At 40.4% G+C, this 18,975-nt stretch overlaps 1 long non-coding RNA gene across 3 annotated transcripts in view; it reads left to right on the forward strand.

Moving 5' to 3' along the window:
* LOC144369931 (uncharacterized) overlaps positions 1-18,628 on the forward strand; it is an 82,959-nt gene extending 64,331 nt beyond the window's left edge. For all 3 annotated transcript variants that reach the window (XR_013429777.1, XR_013429776.1, XR_013429778.1), the window contains one exon: positions 1,023-18,628. This is a non-coding gene — a long non-coding RNA (uncharacterized LOC144369931). The remainder of the gene's footprint in view (positions 1-1,022) is intronic.
* Positions 18,629-18,975: the final 347 nt, after the last annotated feature.

The raw sequence follows: 18,975 nt of genomic DNA on the forward strand, positions 1-18,975 counted from the left end.
ATGAGAGTGGAGTCTCTTAAACGTGTCTTTTCATTAGTCTCTCTGGCCTGGGCTACTTTGCAGGCTGGTCTGTTTCATTCCCCACCAGGGGGCACAGTGACATCTGAAATAGGCTCCTCTTATGTCATGGGCATGGGAAATGAGAGGGGGCTTTCCTTTCTTGCTCACTAGTTTTTGGAGCTTGTGTGGAGAAATTATAATTTAAGCAACCACCATCAACCTATGGGGACACAGGATGCCCCTTATGTCCCTGTGGAAAATCATCTGTAGATTTCAGCAGCCCAACTTGCTTGGGTTCACTAAGAATCACTTTCTCTTGTCTACCATTAGAGTGGACCCTCCGCATTTTGGGTTATTTTCAGGTAAGATTCTTACCATGTTACTGATAAAATGGCCAAGAGATAAATCCCAACCCTCTAGGCTAACAGAGAAGTCAGTTCTCTTGGGTGTGTTCAGTTGCCAACCCAGCCTCAAAAGAGGAGTAGAAATTGTGATTTAGGAGCTATCACCAAGAGATCTTGAGGATTCAATAACAAAAACGGAGGTGGGGGAGGTATAGGGTTCTAGAGAGTGTATGTATAGTAGGACCCTGGGACTTCCAGCCTCCAGAACTGTTTATAAGGCACCTGGTCTGAGGCATTCTGCTATAGTAGCCCAAATGGACTAAGACAAGGGTGAAGGGGGCCACTCCTGGACTTGTTGGATGAGGAGGCTCACTAGAAGAAGCAAGTCTAAACTGGGTCCTAAGAGAGAAGTGGGAGCTGGCCAGGCATAGCATGGTGTGTGAGGGAGTCAAAGCTGATCTGAATGGGATATGGGTGTGGGGAGTGGGGTGTGGGAAGGATAGTTTGTGGTGGGAGTCCAGCCTACAGGGTCATACCAAGCAGAGAACAGATCACAAAGGGCCTTCAAGCTACTGTCAATAAGTGTGAACTTGAATTGCCTGTAGGTCACAAAAAGGACACTGAAGTACTGTAAAGAGGACTTATGGTGACATGATCTCACTTTTATTTTTTTTTCAGGCAATCACTATCCTAGCCCTGGGCACCAAGAAGAAAGACTTGGGATGGGGAACCCATGACAATTCAGCTGTCTTAGTAACCTACAGAAACAGAGATGGTGACACAAACAGGAAAGGGGCCAAAGGAAAGCAGACAAGAAGGCAGATTCCAGCAAGACTGAAAAAGCTGAAAATATTGAGCTGACATCAGACAGAATGTGAGGGGAAGGAGAGAATCCAGGAAGGGACAGAGATTTCCAGCTGGGGCACCTCTGGGTGTGTGCTGCCTGTCACTGAGACTACAAGACCCCAAAGCTGACAACCATACTTGGAGGTAAACATCAGACTTGGTTCTTAGCAGTCATAGAATTCCCTTAGTCTTTATATTTTTATTTTATCCCCCTTCAAACACTTCTCACTTGTTAATGAAATTCTAGGAAAGGCGGGCTGGGGTTCTGGTTTAGTAGTAGAGCGCTTGCCCGGCACTGAGCCAGGTCCTGGGTTCGGACACCAGAACTGCAAAGAAGGAGAAAAGGAAAGAGAAAATTCTACTACTTTGCTCCAGGTCTTCAGCCCCTGCCTGTCCCTCTGGGTTACCTCGGGCTCTGGGAAGCTGAACCATCAAGGAGGCACAGGCGCTGACACTGCCGCCTTTCAGGAAGGACACCTCAAGCTCCATGAGAAGGCGAGTCCTGCTGGGATGCCTCAGTGTCAGGGTCCACCAGGAGGTTTGCCCCCTGGAAGGACGACATCAGCCACGCCCGGGCCCAGCGTGGACCATGTTCCCTGTCGCGCACTAGAGTAGCGCCCTCCCATATGCCTAGGACTGGGCCTGCCCCTGCCAACAGTGGGGCAGGAGGGCCACCAGGCTTGCAAGGGGTCATACAGCCCCGTTCCTCCCTGACTCCCCGCCCCGCACCTCCTATGGCCACTGCCTAAGTTCGGCTTGGGTCGCAATCCTAAGCCCTGCAGCAAGGCACTGCAGAACCTCATTTCCCAGCAGAGTCTTGCAGACTGAAAGGCTCCACCCAGCGAGCAAGAACTTATGTGCAGTAGGAGTCTTGGACGTCCAGATCAGTGTTGCCTCTTACCCCATGCTTCTCAATGTAATGGGCATTTATTTACTCAGTGCTCTCTGTGCCTGGCGCTGTGCTAGGATCTCGCATTGTTTCACCAGGGACAGAGAGAAGGGTGAATAAATAGTGCAGCTGCAGCGGGCTGGGGTTATGGCTCAGCGGTAAAGCATTTGCCTAGCATGTATGAAGCCCTGGGTTCGATCCTCAGCACCACGTAAATTAAATAAATAAATAAATAAATAAATAAATAAAGGTATGGCATCCAACTACAACTAAAAAATAAATAATAGTGCTGCTACAACTAGTGCTGACTGAAAATAATACCCCGGAGCTGGCTTTGGGTTGGGAAGGGCCTCATGTAGAGGTGATATTTAGAGGCTACCTGAAGGGTGAGTTTGAGAGAGCAGAGGGAACAGCAGGTCCTGAGATAGGAAAGAGGCTGATTATGTGAGTCACCGAAAGGCAGCCAGTGAGACTAAAGTATTGCAATTTAAGTCATAGCAATTTAATATTCTGAGAAGTCAGAAAGATATATGCATAAGTCATGTAGTCTGAATACAGATTTCAAGAGGACAGGATGATAAAGAACACTGCATTAGACTGGACTAACTAGTTTCAGGTTTGGGAAAGAGTTCCTATAGCACCAACAACCAACAGTGCCTTGAAAGTAGGGCAAGTTCTCTTTGGGGAGAGGGCGTGTCCCATTTCTTGAGCACCCCGCCCCATGCCAGGCACTGTGCTGCTGTTTACCTACTCTAATTTCTCACCACAGAACTGGGAGACATTTAGTATGTGAGAAAATGGAGGCTAAAAAGAATCAAGTGTCTTTTCCAAGCTGGCAAACAAGAGAGCCAAGACCTGACTATGCTTAGGTCCACCTGGGCTGAGTTGTATCAGCCTGGTTGTGTTAATGTTAGGGTTCTGAGGAAGTAGCTGTCCTAGGGGATAAGGTTCCATGGTGTCTTGGGGTACAGGTAGTGATAGGGAAGGAATACTGACCTTGGTGGGGCCATGTGAAGGGAAAGACAGCACACTGCAGATTCTGGAGCCCCCAAGCAAAAGCAGCCTCAAGAGCAGAGAAGGTTGTTGCATCACAGGGCCCTCCCCAGTTGGCTCTCTGAAGCACTCCACCAGCTGAGAAGGAAGCAGGCTCCATGTCCCTACAGGGAAGGTATGAGTTTTGCTAGCATTTTCTCTTAGGAGAAAGCACTTGTGCTTGTTTTTCCAACTAGAAATCCCAGGATTCTGAATGCTTGAGCATATGTTTAGTGAACTTGAAGGGGTCAGAACATTGCAGAACACGATGTGAGTGCCAATTGCTGTTTGAACCACTGGTGCCCAGTTCCAGGCCTCAGGGCTTGTGTCCCATGGAGCACTCTGCATGTACTTTGACATGGTATCCTCACTCGGTGCTTCTGGCATCAAATCAGTGATGCTTTCCATGTGCACACTGGGGCAAGCAGGCATGCCAGAATTTGGGCAAGTTTGGCTGGGCCTTTTAAACTGATGTTTTGCTCACAGTGCTCATCAGTGGAAGTTTGTTTATTAAGTCAAAATTGTCTTAACATCTAGGAACAGCTGAAGGATCCCATGACTGTCTCCCTTAACAAGTGGCAAAATCTCCTAAGTATTAATGATGGAAAGGGCTTGAGGGCAATGACTTGAAGTTCTATTTCTTTCATTGCCTTTATTTCCTGTTACCAGGAAGTCTTCTCCATCCTACAGCCTGACTCACTGAGTTTATTCTTACTCCTTGGTAGCTGGGGCTTTGCTGTTTCAGTGATGTCCCTTTAAGCAGAAGATACCCATCCCATGGCTGAGTCTTAAGATTTTTCTACTGTGGACAAGTTGTTCTGCTGTTGTTCTGTCAAGTAGAAGTTTACCATCTCACATTCTAGAGTGTACTCTTCATTTCTGAACTTCATGAATACTTCTGCAAGAATATTTCCACAAAAACCCACATCTGTTCTCATAGCCTAGCTGAAGTCTACATGCCATACACAGTAGCATGGCCCCCAAAGAGAGGGATTATTTAGCAGCAGAACTGAATTTTATCAAAATAACATTAAAAGTATAATGAAATTTACCTATGCTACCCAGTGTATTTTTGTATAAATCATGCTAAATATGATAGTTAAAGCTTTGAAAGCATAGCATACAAAGTAAAACATCTTATTTAAAAACAATTCATAACAGTGAGGAAAAAATGCTCAGGCCAAAGGGAGGAAAAAAGTCTTCACACCAAGGATTTACTTGACACCAGATTCCACCTATGAAGGTGTGGCAATGAGGAACAGATTGGGTTTGAGTGCCACTGCTGTTCCTGGCAAGGTGCACTCCCACTGCCAGGCATCTAAGGCCAAAGTACTCCTGCTCCTACATGTCAGGCTTCTAGTAGGAGGGGTTGGGGTTCTACATAGTCTGGAATGTTCATCAAAACTCACTAAATGCAAGCACATGTTCTGTGAAAGGAGCTACAACCTGAGGTCTGTCACTGCACTTCCTTCATCAGACACTGTGAGAACCATTCATGGAAATGGAGTGCATTGTTTCTTCTGCACCTGCCTTTGGAGGTGTGCACAGGGCCTGTGCCAGGCCACATTTTTTTTTCAGTGCTATAGGTTGAACCTATGGCCTTGTGAGGCAAGCACTCTACAACTGAGCTGTGCCCTTTGCCCTAGTTTTATATTTCTGTAGTTCAAAAGTACACAGGCCAGATTTCAAATTGATTGGGTCCCTAATTTATCTGGAATGTAAATGAAACACATGGCCTCCATTGTGTAGATGGCTGCTGTCCTGATCTCACTGCAAATGGATGCTGAGCTGTGAGAAACAGGAATTTAACTGGAGGTCCAGGATATCAAAGTGGGTTTCAAAAAAAGAAAAAAAAACTTACAATGAAAAACACTGCATATGATCAAGGCAAGTTATTTTCCCTTTTTCAGAAATGGAACTGGTTTTGTACTTGCTTGGAGGCTCAGTGGTTTGTGGCATGGTTGAGAATCAAAGAAAGGACCAAGAATGCACATACCCAGTGCTTACTCCTCATGGCATCTCAAAGAGCCTACCTCTGATCCAAGCTAACATAAAATGAAAATTTTCATTTAGAATCTCAAAATATGAGAACTGCAAGGTGCTTTGGCTGTTAGTCTACTTCAGTTTATTCACAGGGGAACCAAAACCTTAGCAGTATCCCAAGTCCTGTGCTCTTCACAGAGTTGTTGGCTCTGATGCTTTGGAATCTGGCAGTGACTTACAGTGGGGTCTTGGTTGGCTTTTGTTATAGTGGCCTTAAGGCATGTGCAGATGCCCTGGCTTTCCTCATATTAGTGAGAAGACAGAGTGTGGTGCTTTTTTCACATCTTGAAACCCAAGAAATATGAGCACAGTACTCAGAACTTAAGATTCTCTTCTCTGTGTGTGCATAATAGAATAGGGAAGAAAAGAGACTAACAACCCTGCATTCTGCCTCTGTGTGGCAATGTGAGGAAGCACAAGGAAGAGGCTTCAGGCCTGACAGAGGTCATTGCTGGGAGTGACCCTTATTGTGACTCTTCATTTCTGTTGCTTCTTGAATGAACAGGAAGGTGGTTGATTACTAATTTCAAGTAACTGATCTTCTCATTACTTAATATTCATAACTTAACATGAAAGTTCTGGAATCTGCATGTGTTCCAGAAACAGCGTGGCTCTCAAAAAATCCATCGATCAGCACTGCGACCATCCATGCAGAAATCAGAGCCTTTGGGCTCAAGTAAGTCTCCGGACTCAAAGCCTGAAGTTCTAGCCCACACACAGCTCAGAAGCGGCTTAGCAGAATCATCTATCAGAACCTCTATAGAACTCTAGACTACGCACTACTTCCACACAAGTCACATGGCTGCTAGCTATCCACAGCACAAGGCCATTACCCAGCTCCCCCCACATCAGCAGCGCTGGAAACAGACTATCTCCATCTTGGAAAACCTTCATCACCATTTTGTGGTGGGTGTGGCTATCAGATCCTATAGCCATTTAGCTGGTGATGTATTGTTGATATTGGGATCTGTTAACATTGTCTTTACCCACAAAAGAGAGATCTTGGGACCCTATAAGAACACTACAAATCCATAGAGTAAAAACAATAACATACAAGATCCACAGAGTTGGAAAGGAAGACACATGAGCAACATGAAAAGACAAGGGAAAAAAGTACCACCAACAAATCAAGAAAATACAACATTAGAAGAAATGGTAGCTATAGCAGAAAAAATGACAGAGAAAGATTTCAGGATATACATGGTTAAAACGTTTTGGGATCTCAAAGAAGATGTAAGAGAACAATTACAGGCAGTGAAATATCACTTTGACAATAAGCTACATAAACAAATCTAAGAAGCAAAAGATCACCTCAACAAGGAGATAGAGGTTATACAAAAAAAATTAAAATTAAAGAAATAATAAACCAAATTAAAAACTCAAATGAAAGCAACACCAATAGAGTAGCCCACTTAGAAGATAGGACATCAGACAATGAAGATTAAATATATAATCTTGAAAAGAAAGTAGACCACACAGCGAAAATGATAAGAAACCAAGAGTAGAACATTCAAGAAATATGGACTAGCATAAAAAAGAGCAAATTTAAGAGTTATTGGGATACAGAACGGAATAGAGATTCAAACCAAAGGAATGAACAATCTATTCAATGAAATAATATCAGAAAACTTTCCAAACATGAAGAATGAATTGGAAATGCAAATTCAAAAAGCCTACAGGATGCCAGATGTACAAAATCACAACAGACCCTTACCAAGGCACATTATAATGAAAATGCCCAACATACAGAATAAGGAGAGAATTTTAAAAGCCAAAAGAGAAAGGAATCAGATTGCATATAAGGGAAAACCAATTAAGATAATGGTAGATTTTTCAACACAGACCCTAAAAGCTAGAAGATCCTGGAACAACATATATCAAGCTCTGAAAGATAATGGATGCCAACCAAGAATCTTGTATCCAGCAAAATTAAACTTTATATTTGAAGAAGAAATAAAAACCTTCCACAATAAACAAAAAATAAAAGAATTTATAGCTAGAAAACCGGCACTACAAAACATCCTTGGCAAAACATTTCATGAAGAGGAAATGCAAAACAGTAATGAAAATCATCAGAGGGAGGTAGTACAGTAAAGGAAAAACTAATCAAAGAAGAAAACTAATTCAAGTTATTAATAAAATAAACAAATATGGCTGTAAATACAAACCATGTCTCAATAGTAACCCTAAATGTTAATGGCTTAAACTCACCAATCAAAAGAAAGGCTAGCAAATTGGATTTAAAAAAAAAGATCCAACAATATGCTGCCTCCAGGAGACTCATGTGATAGGAAAAGACATACACAGACTAAAGTTGAAAGGTTCCAAATAATCATACCAATCACATAGACTGTGAAAGCAAGCAGGGGTTTCCATACTCATAAAATAAAGTAGACTTCAAGCCAAGGTTAATCAAAAGGGATAAAGATGGACATTACAAACTGCTCAAGGGAAGCATACACCAATAAGACATAACAATCATAATTACATATGTCCCAAACAATGGTGGAACTATGTTCATCAAACAAACTCTTCGCAAGTTCAAGAGTCAAATTGACCACGAAACAATAATCTTGGGTGACTTTAACATACCTCTCTAGCCACTAGATAGATCTTCCAAACAAAAGTTGAATAAAGAAACTACAGAACTCAATAATAACACAATTAATAACTTACACTTAACTGACATATATAGAATACTTTAACCTGCATCAAGCAGATACACTTTTTTCTCAGTAGCACATGGATCCTTCTCTAAAATAGATGATATCCTATGCCAAAAAGCAACTCTCAGCAAATACAAAAAAGTAGAGATACTACCATGCATTTTATCAGATCATAATGGAATGAAATTTTAAATCAATGACAAAATAAAACATAAAAATTTTTCCATCACCTGGAAACTAAACAATATGATACTGAGTGAACAATGGGTCACAGAAGACATCAAGGAGGAGATTAAAAAATTCCTAGAAGTAAATGAGAACATAGACACAACATATAGAAATCTCTGGGACACTGTGAAAGCAGTACTCAGAGGAAAATTCATTGCATGGAGTTCATTCCTTAAAAGAAAAAAATGTCAACAGATAAATGACCTCACACTTCATCTCAAAGCCCTAGAAAAAGAAGAACAAACCAGCATCAAAAGCAGTAGAAGGCAAGAAATAATTAAAATTAGAGCTGAAATCAATGAAATTGAAACAAAAGAAAAAAATTGAAAAAATTGAAAAAACAAAAAGTTGGTTCTTTGAAAAGATAAAAAAAAAATTGACAGACTCTTAGCCACTCTAATGAAGAGAAGGAAAGAGAGAACAAAGATTACCATTACATGATTGCTAGGAGCCACTGCAAAAGTATTACATTCATATGGAAATTGGACTCCTACTGTTCACCTAGGCCCATTTGGGAACTCAAGTTACAGGACTCCCGGAGAGTTCCCATTGGTTGGGGAAGGATGGTAGGAGGGTGTTCCGGGGGAAGTGGAGCCCCCCGTGTCCGGTAGATCACATCGTGTGTGCGGACCAGCTTGTTAGGGGGACGCACACGGCCTCTCACAAAATAAAACTTTGTTTCAGTTTGACTGGCTTGTGTTTTTGTGCTCAGCCGGGTTGCAGGATCGCAAGCCGGCGTGCACTGACAGTGGAAGCGCCCAGCATGAAGGCGGCAGGTGAAAACAGCGGCGGGCAGGAGCGGAGCTAAGGCTCACGCGGCCCCCACTGTGCAGCCTGCAGCATTTTGGTGGCCCTGTACGGGGAACGCCCAAAATTTAAAGGTGAGTAATATCGCTCGCCCCTAAGGAAAGGCGACAGAATGGGTATTTTTGTTTTGATTTATTCGGCTTTTATTTCAGGCTTTCTAGCCTTACAATTTTTTCAGGCGAATTGGGAAAAATGGTTGGCTCAAGGTTTGAAGTTATTCGGCCCTGAGAAAGAAAAATTGATATAATCATTTTCCTCCTCTCCGTTTCTGTTTCATTCTGTTTTGGCTTTCTTCTATCCTACCTTATTGGGTTACGTTACCTTTATAGTAGATTAGAATCTAGTAAAAAACAAACCGAAAGACTGTTAAGTAAATTGTTAGAGGTCCAGGCTATGGCAGAAAACATATTAGGTCAAGCAAAACAAAAGGTCCCTCAAGCTAGTCAGACAGAAGAAAATTTGAAGAAGGCAAGCTTAGGGAAAAAATGGCCCACAGATAGGGAGGCTACTACTAACTCCGTTCCATCACCAGAGGGCGTAATTCAACCAACAGCTTCACCTGTAGCTGAGCAGCCCTCAGTTTCCATAGGTGATGAACGGAATCCTGAGGCAGGACCCCAAAAGTTAGCATGCCCTGTAGTTGAGCGGGGAGAAGAAAGGGAACGAGTTTACCGTGCCTTAGATTTCAAAATAGTAAAGCAATTAAAGGAAGCTATACAAACCTACGGCCCTGCCGCTCCCTTTACAGTCAGAATGGTCGAATCTATTACCAGCTGGGACTTAACACCAGAAGATTGGGCTAGCGTGTGTCACTCTGTGCTAAATGGAGGACAATATTTATTATGGAAAATTGCCAGTGAAGAATTTTGCAGGGAGACAGCTAGGCGAAATGCAGCAGCAGGTTACCCTGAAAGAGATATACAAATGCTATTAGGAAGAGGACCTTATGAGGGTCAGAGGCAACAGATTAGATGTGATCCTGGCGTATATGCTCAGATCGCTATAAATGCAATTAAGGCATGGAAAACTTTGAAGGAACAAGGGGATTTACAAGGCCAACTATCTAAGATAATACAAGGAGTTAATGAGCCCTACGCTGACTTTGTAGCTAGACTTATTGAAACAGCCTCTAAGACATTTGAAAATACAGAACAGGCAATGCCATTTATAAAACAACTGGCTTATGACCAAGCAAATCGTTGCTGCAAAGAGGTCATTAGACCGTTGAAACATGAAGATTTAAACACATATATTAAATTATGTAGAGACATTGATGAACAAGGACAAGTCATGGCAGCTGAAGTAAAACAGGCTTTAGATACCAAGCCAAAAACATGCTATGATTGCAATCAGAAAGGACATTTTAAAAGAAATTGCCCCATAGGAGGAGGGTTTAACAAAGCTAGGTATCAAAGGAGTAGAATCCCGGGTATTTGCCCACGATGCCATAGAGGGAGACATTGGGCTAATGAATGCCGTTCTCAAACCACCATAGAGGGTATTCCGTTATCAAAAAATGGACAAAGACCAAGTGTCTACCCACGATATCGTGGAGAAAGGTATCAGGCCCCGTTGCCAAAAAACGAATTGGAGGGCCCAATGCCCCGGGGCCCAAAGCCACAAATATACGGGGCAATGAAGGAACCCAGCAGCACCATCAAGGTAGTGCCCAGGACGCATTATCCATTAGATCCCTCATCAGACAAACTAGAGGGAGCGCAGGGTTGGACATCTGTGCCTCTGCCAGAACAGTATTAACTCCAGAGATGGGAGTTCAAATCATTCCCACAGGAATAAAAGAACCTCTTCCCCAAGGAACAGTAGGCTTATTATTAGGACGCAGTTCTTCTACACTAAAAGGACTTATGATAAGTCCTGGGGTAATTGATCCCGATTATGAGGGTGAAATAAAAATTATAGCCAGTTCTCCAAGAGGTATATCCGTAATTTCATCAGGAGATAGAATAGCACAGTTATTAATAATACCCAGCCTACATGATGAATTTTCCAGTTGTAATGTAGAAAGAGGTTCCAAGGGATTAGGCTCTACAGGTGTAGATTGGGCTATGCTTTCTTTAAATTTAGATTTTCGCCCAATGCTAAAATTAAATATTCAAGGACATGATTTTAATGGGCTGCTGGACACAGGTGCTGACCTCAGCATCATATCTCGTCAGGATTGGCCAAAGCACTGGCCATTGCAACAAGCCACTCAAACGCTTCGAGGCCTAGGAGTGGCAAGTAACCCCCATAGAAGTGCTATGGTATTAGATTGGAGGGATCCTGAAGGATGTGAAGGAACTATACAGCCCTATGTATTGGACCATCTTCCCATAAATTTATGGGGACGAGATGTCCTAGATCAATTAGGATTGACATTAACAAATAACGTCAATTCTAACGCGCCCACTAGTAGGGCTAAACAAGGCTTTAGAAAAGAAAAAGGATTAAGGAAACAAGATCAAGATATGACAGCACCAATTCAAATAGATCAAGAAATAAATAAACATGGATTGGGTTTTCAAAAACGGCCACTGAGACAATCAAAATTACATGGAAATCAGAAAGACCAGTGTGGGTTCCTCAGTGGCCCCTGACTAAAGAAAAGATACAAGTAGCCCATGATCTGGTCAAACAACAATTAGCGGAAGGACATTTACAACCTTCCGTATCTCCCCATAATACTCCCATTTTTGTCATTAAAAAGAAATCTGATAAATGGAGATTATTACAAGATTTAAGAGTCATTAATAATGAGATGGTTATTATGGGACCTGCTCAATCAGGGATTCCCCAATTGTCTGCTTTACCAAAAACCTGGCATGTGTTAACTATAGATATTAAGGATTGTTTCTTTTCAATTCCAATTCATCCCGAGGATAGTCCACATTTTGCATTTACTATCCCTGCACTAAATCATGAAGGTCCTGATCAGAGATATGAGTGGAAAGTTTTACCCCAGGGGATGGCGAACAGCCCGACTATGTGTCAAATTTATGTTAATAAAGCAATCCAGCCACTTAGAAATCAAAATCCTGAACTACAAATATTTCACTATATGGATGATGTGTTATTAGCACATAAAGATAAGAACACATTGCTAGAATGTTATGCCACACTTACAAACTTACTAAAAAATTATAATCTAGATATAGCAATAGATAAAGTACAATTAAATTTTCCAATTAATTATTTAGGAGTTTTATTATCCTCAACCATGGTCCGTCCACCAAAAATTCAAATATGAGTAGATCAACTCAAATCACTTAATGACTTTCAAAAATTATTGGGAGACATAAACTGGATAAGGCCTTACCTAGGCATACCAACAGGAGAATTAGGACCCTTATTTGATATTCTAAAAGGTCCATCAGATCCAAATTCACCCCGCATGTTAACGCCTGAAGCAAGAAAGGCATTAAAAATCATTGAAACATATATGGAAAATATGCATTTGGATAGAATTGATATAAGTTTGCCTTTATTATTTATTGTACTACCAACAAAAAATATTCCTACAGGAGTATTTTGGCAAGAAGGTCCATTATTGTGGATACATTTATCGTATTCCCCTAATACTATTCTTACTAGATATCCTGGGGCTGTAGGACAATTAATACTCAAAGGAATAAAAGCAGCGAAGGGAGTGTTTGGGATTTCTCCCAATAAAATTATTACTCCATATACTATGGATCAAATTGATGAGTTAGCTAATGAGTTGAATACTTGGGCAATAATCATGTGTAAATCTAGTGTCTCATTTGATAATCACTTGCCATATAATCCCTTGTTGTCCTTTTGGTCTAAGCATCCTGTAGTTTTTCCAAAAATGACCAAAAAAACCCCTATCATGAATGCTCCAAATATATTCACTGATGGGTCAAACAATGGTACAGCAGCGGTAGTTACCCCTGATCAAACTTTTACATTTTTAGTACCCAAACAATCAGCTCAAAAGGTAGAGCTCAATGCAGTATTACAAGCTTTTATGATGTTCAAAGATTCTGTATTTAATTTATTCTCTGATAGCCAGTATGTAGTTAATGCTATAGCATCCCTTGAAGATGCTGGTAGGATTTCTCCTTCCTCTACTGTTTTCTCTTTGTTTTCTGCTATACAAACTCTAATCTGGGACAGAAAAGATCCATTCTTTATTGGACATATCAGGGCACATACAGGGTTGCCTGGAGCCCTTAGTTTGGGTAATGAACTAGCAGATAAATCTACACATGACATACATATTTTCTCCACAATAGAAGAAGCTATAAATTTTCATAAAAGGTTCCGTGTCAATGCTAATACCTTACAAAAACGTTTTAAAATAACTAAGGAACAAGCCAGACATATAATAAAACAATGTCAAAATTGTGTGACATTTTTACCACAAGTTAATCTTGGAGTCAATCCTAGAGGACTGATACCTAACCATATTTGGCAGATGGACGTTACACACTTGCCAGAATTTGGAAAATTAAAATATTTACATGTTACAGTTGATACTTCTTCTGGATTTTTAATGGGCTCCCTTCATGCCAGAGAAAAAACTAAAGATGTTATAGCTCATTGCTTACAAAATTTTGCCACTGTGGGTGTTCCTAAACAGTTAAAAACTGATAACGCTCCTGGTTATATGTCTAACTCTTTTAAACAATTTTGCTCATCATCTGGCATTACTCATATAACAGGAATCCCATACAATCCACAGGGACAAGGCATAGTTGAAAGAGCTCATCAAACTATTAAAATGTACTTATTAAAACAAAAGGAGGGAATTGGAAAAGGGTATATATCCCCCAAAGATAAACTTACAATAACGCTTTTTACTCTAAACTTTCTAAATTTGGATTCATCAGGACTTAGTGCTGCGGAAAGACATATGTATCCGAAAAATGTGCATAAGCCTAAGGTACTTTGGAAAGATATTCTAACAGGACAATGGAAAGGTCCGGACCCAGTAATAGTCTGGAGTCGGGGCTCCGTCTGTGTTTTTCCACAGGAGGAACAGCAACCAATTTGGATTCCAGAGAGATTAACTAAAACAATTTCTACAGAAAAAGAAGATGATTTGACTCAAATCCATAACAGCTGATATCCAGAGTTCCAGCTTGGCTATTCTTACATCTACAACAGTGATTTACCACGGTGCCTTTTTCAATATCTATTTTATTATTACATTTTTCCCACATCATAAAGTTCTATTTTATTTATTTATTTATTTATTTCTCTTTCTTTTTGAGCTCATACAAACCTAGGTTAATGTCTTTCTGATCAGTTTTATTTTTTGACTGTGTTTTATTTTTTTTAACTGTAAAGTTTTTAAACATTGCAATGGAGATTTCACCTAGGTATAGCTACAAGGCCTTTATTTACTATTGTCTTATATGTTCTATGTTATGTATGCACTGTTTTGTGTTGTATGTCTGTATGTGTGTATGTCCATATTTCATTTATAAGAAGCGCTCATGTATAAATAGATATAAATGGATCCAAAAAAAAATTAAATCACGTGACTTATATGGTTTAATTTAAATTAGGTAAACAGCTGTTATAAATTTTGCTTTTAAAGGTGGTTAACAGATCTGTTTGTTTACTTTCACCTTTCCTTTTCATTATATTTAATAATTCTGTTCAGGATAATGTCTCTTTAGCACCATGGCCAGAATTCCCATCTCCATCCCAGTGCCGGTGAAGACTAAGATAAAACCAAACTACAACTTCTATGATAGCTATCACAGTAAACTGTATAAACTGATACATCAATCAATATAACTCAATAAGTATGCTCAATCAAGGACTTAATTTACTTTGGGAGGAAATGGACATATTGACAGACTCCTCCACTTTGAACTGCTCAATCAAGGACTTAATTTACTTTGGGAGGAAATGGACATATTGATAGACTCCTCCACTTTGAACTGCTTACACAACTTGCCTGGACTATGTATCACCTGTATGCATTGTGCTCTATTTGTTGATAAAGCGAATTATGGTAGTGCTGAAATATCTTAGCTGCTGTGTCACCAGTGTTACTGTTCTTCCTAAGGAGCCATCAATTGACTTGATGTCGTGGAATTTCTGTATCTTCCTCCCTTCTACTAGTGATGGTCTAAAACTTGGGGGCCAACAGAGGTGAGGCAAGAACCTCACCCCCCCAACTGGCACCAGGGTTAAATTTGGGGGCCAACAGAGGTGAGGCAAGTACCTCACCCCCCCACTGGTGCTTAGGCCTATCCACAAGCATGGCTATGCTAGACCGGTAGTCAGTGACGGGTTGATCTGGTTACAGTGGATTCAACCTAAGACAGGAAACTGACGTGTAAAAGTCAGTTCTCCCATGACGGGTAAGAACCACATGTTAAATTGGACAACCTACCAGGCACTGTCCCTAGCCACATTGCCATTGCTTAATTAAACAGAAGGGGGCAGATGCTAGGAGCCACTGCAAAAGTATTACATTTATATGGAAATTGGACTCCTACTGTTCACCTAGGCCCATTTGGGAACTCAAGTTACAGGACTCCCGGAGAGTTGCCATTGGTTGTGGAAGGATGGTAGGAGGGTGTTCCGGGGGAAGTGGAGCCCCCCGTGTCCGGTAGATCACATCGTGTGTGAGGACCGGCTTGTTAGGGGGACGCACACGGCCTCTCACAAAATAAAACTTTGTTTCAGTTTGACTGGCTTGTGTTTTTGTGCTCAGCTGGGTTGCAGGATCGCAAGCCGGCGTGCACTGACAGCGACCCGCGGAAGCGCCCAGCAGGAAGGCGGCAGGTGAAAACAGCGGCGGGCAGGAGCGGAGCTAAGGCTCACGCGGCCCCCGCTGTGCAGCCTGCAGCACATGATGAAAAAGTTAATATCACAACAGACACTACAGAAATACAGAGGATAATTAGAAATTATTTTGAAATCTTATACTCCAATAAGATAGAAGACATTGAAGGCATTGACAAATTTATTGTCATACAATTTGCCCAGATTGAGTCAGGAAGATATACACAATTTAAACAGACCAATATCAAGTGAGAACATAGAAGAAACCATTAAAAAGCTTACCAACCAAGAAAAGTCCAGGACCAGATGGATACACAGACAAATTCTACAAGATCTTTAAAGAATAACCAATACAAGTGCTCTTCAATTTATTCCAGGAAAGAGAAAAAGAGGCAGTAATTCCAAACTCAATCTATGAGGCCAATATCATCCTGGTCTTAAAACCAGGCAAAGACACATCAAAGAATGAAAACTTCAGACCAATATCTCTAATGAACATAGATACAAAAATTCTCAATAAAATCCTGACAAATCGAATAGAAAAACATCAAAAAGATTGTGCACCATCATCAAGTGGCTCAACATATGGAAATCAATAAATGTAATTCACCACATCAATAGACTTAAAGATAAGAAGCATGTGATCATCTCTATAGATGCAGAAAAAGCATTTGACAAAATATAGCACTCCTTTATATTCAACATACTAGAAAAACTAGGGATAACAGGAACATATCTCAACATTGTAAAGGCTATCTACGCTAAGCCTCAGAACAACATCACTCTAAATGGAGAAAAATTGAAGGCATTCCCTCTAAAAACTGGAACAAGACAGAGATGCCCTCTTTCACCACTTCTATTCAACATAGTTCTTGAAACACTGGCCAGAGCAATTAGATGAAAGAAATCAAAGGGATATGTATAGGAAAAGAAGAACTTAAATTAGCACTATTTACTGATTATATGATTCTATACCTAGAAGGCCCAAAAAACTCCATCAGAAAACTTTTAGAACTAGTAAATGAATTCAGCAAAGTAGCAGGATATAAAATCAACATTCATAAATCAAAGGCATTTCTGTATATCACTTACAATACTTCTGAGAAGGAAATGAGGAAAACTACCCCATTCACAATAACCTCAAAAAATAATATATTTGGGAATCAACTTAATGAAAGAGGTGAAAGATCTATACAAAGAAAACTACAGAACCCTAAAGAGAGAAATCAAGGAAGACCTTAGAAAGATCTACCTTGCTCTTGGATAGGCAGAATTAATATTATCGAAATGACCATACTACCAAAAGCACTATACAGATTTAATGCAATTTTGAACAAAATCACAATAGAATTCCTAATAGAAATAGAAAAATAAATCATGAAATTCATCTGGAAAAATAAGGGACCCAGAATAGCTAAAGCAATCCTTAGCAGGAAGAGTGAAGCAGGTGGCATCACTATACCAGAACTTAAACTATACTACAGGGCAATAGTAACAAAACAGCATGGTACTGGCACCAAAATAGACTGGTAGAACAATGGTACAGAATAGAGGACACAGAAATTAACCCCAAAATTACAATTATCTTATATTAGACAAAGGTACCAAAAACATGCACTGGAGAAAAGATAGCCTCTTTAACAAATGGTGCTGGGAAAACTGGAAATCCATTTGCAACAAAATGAAATTAAACCCCTATCTCTCACCATGCACAAAACTTAACTCAAAGTGGATCAAGGACCTAGGAATTAAACCAGAGACTCTGTGTCTAATTGAAGAAAAAGTAGGCCCTAATCTTCATCATTTGGGATTAGGGCCCAACTTCCTTAATAAGACTCCTATAGCACAAGAATTAAAACCAAGAATCAATAAATAGGATGGAATCAAACTAAAAAAAAAATTCTTCTCAGAAAAAGCAACAATCTGTGAGGGGAACAGAGAGCCTACATCCTGGGAGCAAATTTTTACCCCTCATACATCAGATATAGCACTATTCTCTAGGATATATAAAGAACTCAAAAAGCTAAGCAGCAAAAAAACAAATAACCTAATCAACAAATGGGCCAAGGACCTGAACAGATACTTCTCGGAAGAGGATATACAATCAATCAATAAATACATGAAAAAATGCTCATCATCTCTAGCAATCAGAGAAATGCAAATCAAAATTACTCTAGGATATCATCTCACTCCAGTCGGAATGGCAACTATTATGAAGACAAATAACAATAAGTGTTGGTGAGGATGTGGGGAAAAAGGTACACTCATACATTGCTGGTGGAACTGCAAATTGGTGCAGCCAATATAGAAAGCAGTATGGAGATTCCTTGGAAATCTGGGAATGGAATCATCACTTGACCCAGCTATCCCACTCCTCAGTCTATACCCAAAGGACTTAAAAATAGCATACTACAGGGACACAGCCACATCAATGTTTATAGCAATTCAATTCACAATAGCTAAACTGTGGAGTCAACCTAGATACCCTTCAGTGGATGAATGGATAAAAATAATGTGGCATATATACACAATGGAATTTTACTCAGCAATAAAAGAGAATAAAATCATGGCATTTGTAGGTAAATGGATGGCATTGGAGAAGATAATGTTAAGTGAAGTTAGCTAATCCCCCCCAAAAAAACAATGCCGAATGTTTTCTCTGATATCAGGAGGCTGACTTATACTGGGGTAGAGAGGGGGAACATGGGACAAATAGATGAATTCTAGATAGGGCAGAGGGGAGGGAGGGGAAGGGAGGAAGAAGGGGATTAGCAAGGATGGTGGAATGTGATGGACATCATTATTCAAAGTACATGTATGAAGACATGAATACCAGTCAACCTACTTTATATACAAACAGAGATATGAAAAATTGTGGTGATTATGTATAATAAGAATTGTAATGCAACAAAAGTACATGTATATAGACATAAATTGGTGTGAATATACTTTATAAAAAGGTATGAAAATTTGTGTTCTATATGTGTAATAAAAATTGTAATATATTCTGCTGTTGTGTATTTTAAAAAAAAATCAATAAAAAGAAAAAAAAATTCATCAGCTGGCACAGTGCATGCTGGCCTTCAATTCAGTGCTATGCCAAGACTGTCTTTCCAGCTGCCCTGAGGCACAGTGGAGGGGAGGGGAGCTATGTCCCCAGCATATAAAGGGACAGAGTAGAGAGTCCTATTTTGCTTGCTGGTCCTGTTTCCGTGCAACTGCCACTTTCCATACAGAGACGCAGCTGCACAGCAGTGTATCTCTTCTGGGAACTGGGATTCCATTTCTGGAAGAACTTCGCTCTGTTTGGTTTCCATGTAACTCACCAGAGTGTCCCTCAGGCTGCAAAATC

This window comes from Ictidomys tridecemlineatus, chromosome 13, assembly GCF_052094955.1.
Source record: "Ictidomys tridecemlineatus isolate mIctTri1 chromosome 13, mIctTri1.hap1, whole genome shotgun sequence".
In the NCBI taxonomy this organism is placed as follows: Eukaryota; Metazoa; Chordata; class Mammalia; order Rodentia; family Sciuridae; genus Ictidomys; species Ictidomys tridecemlineatus.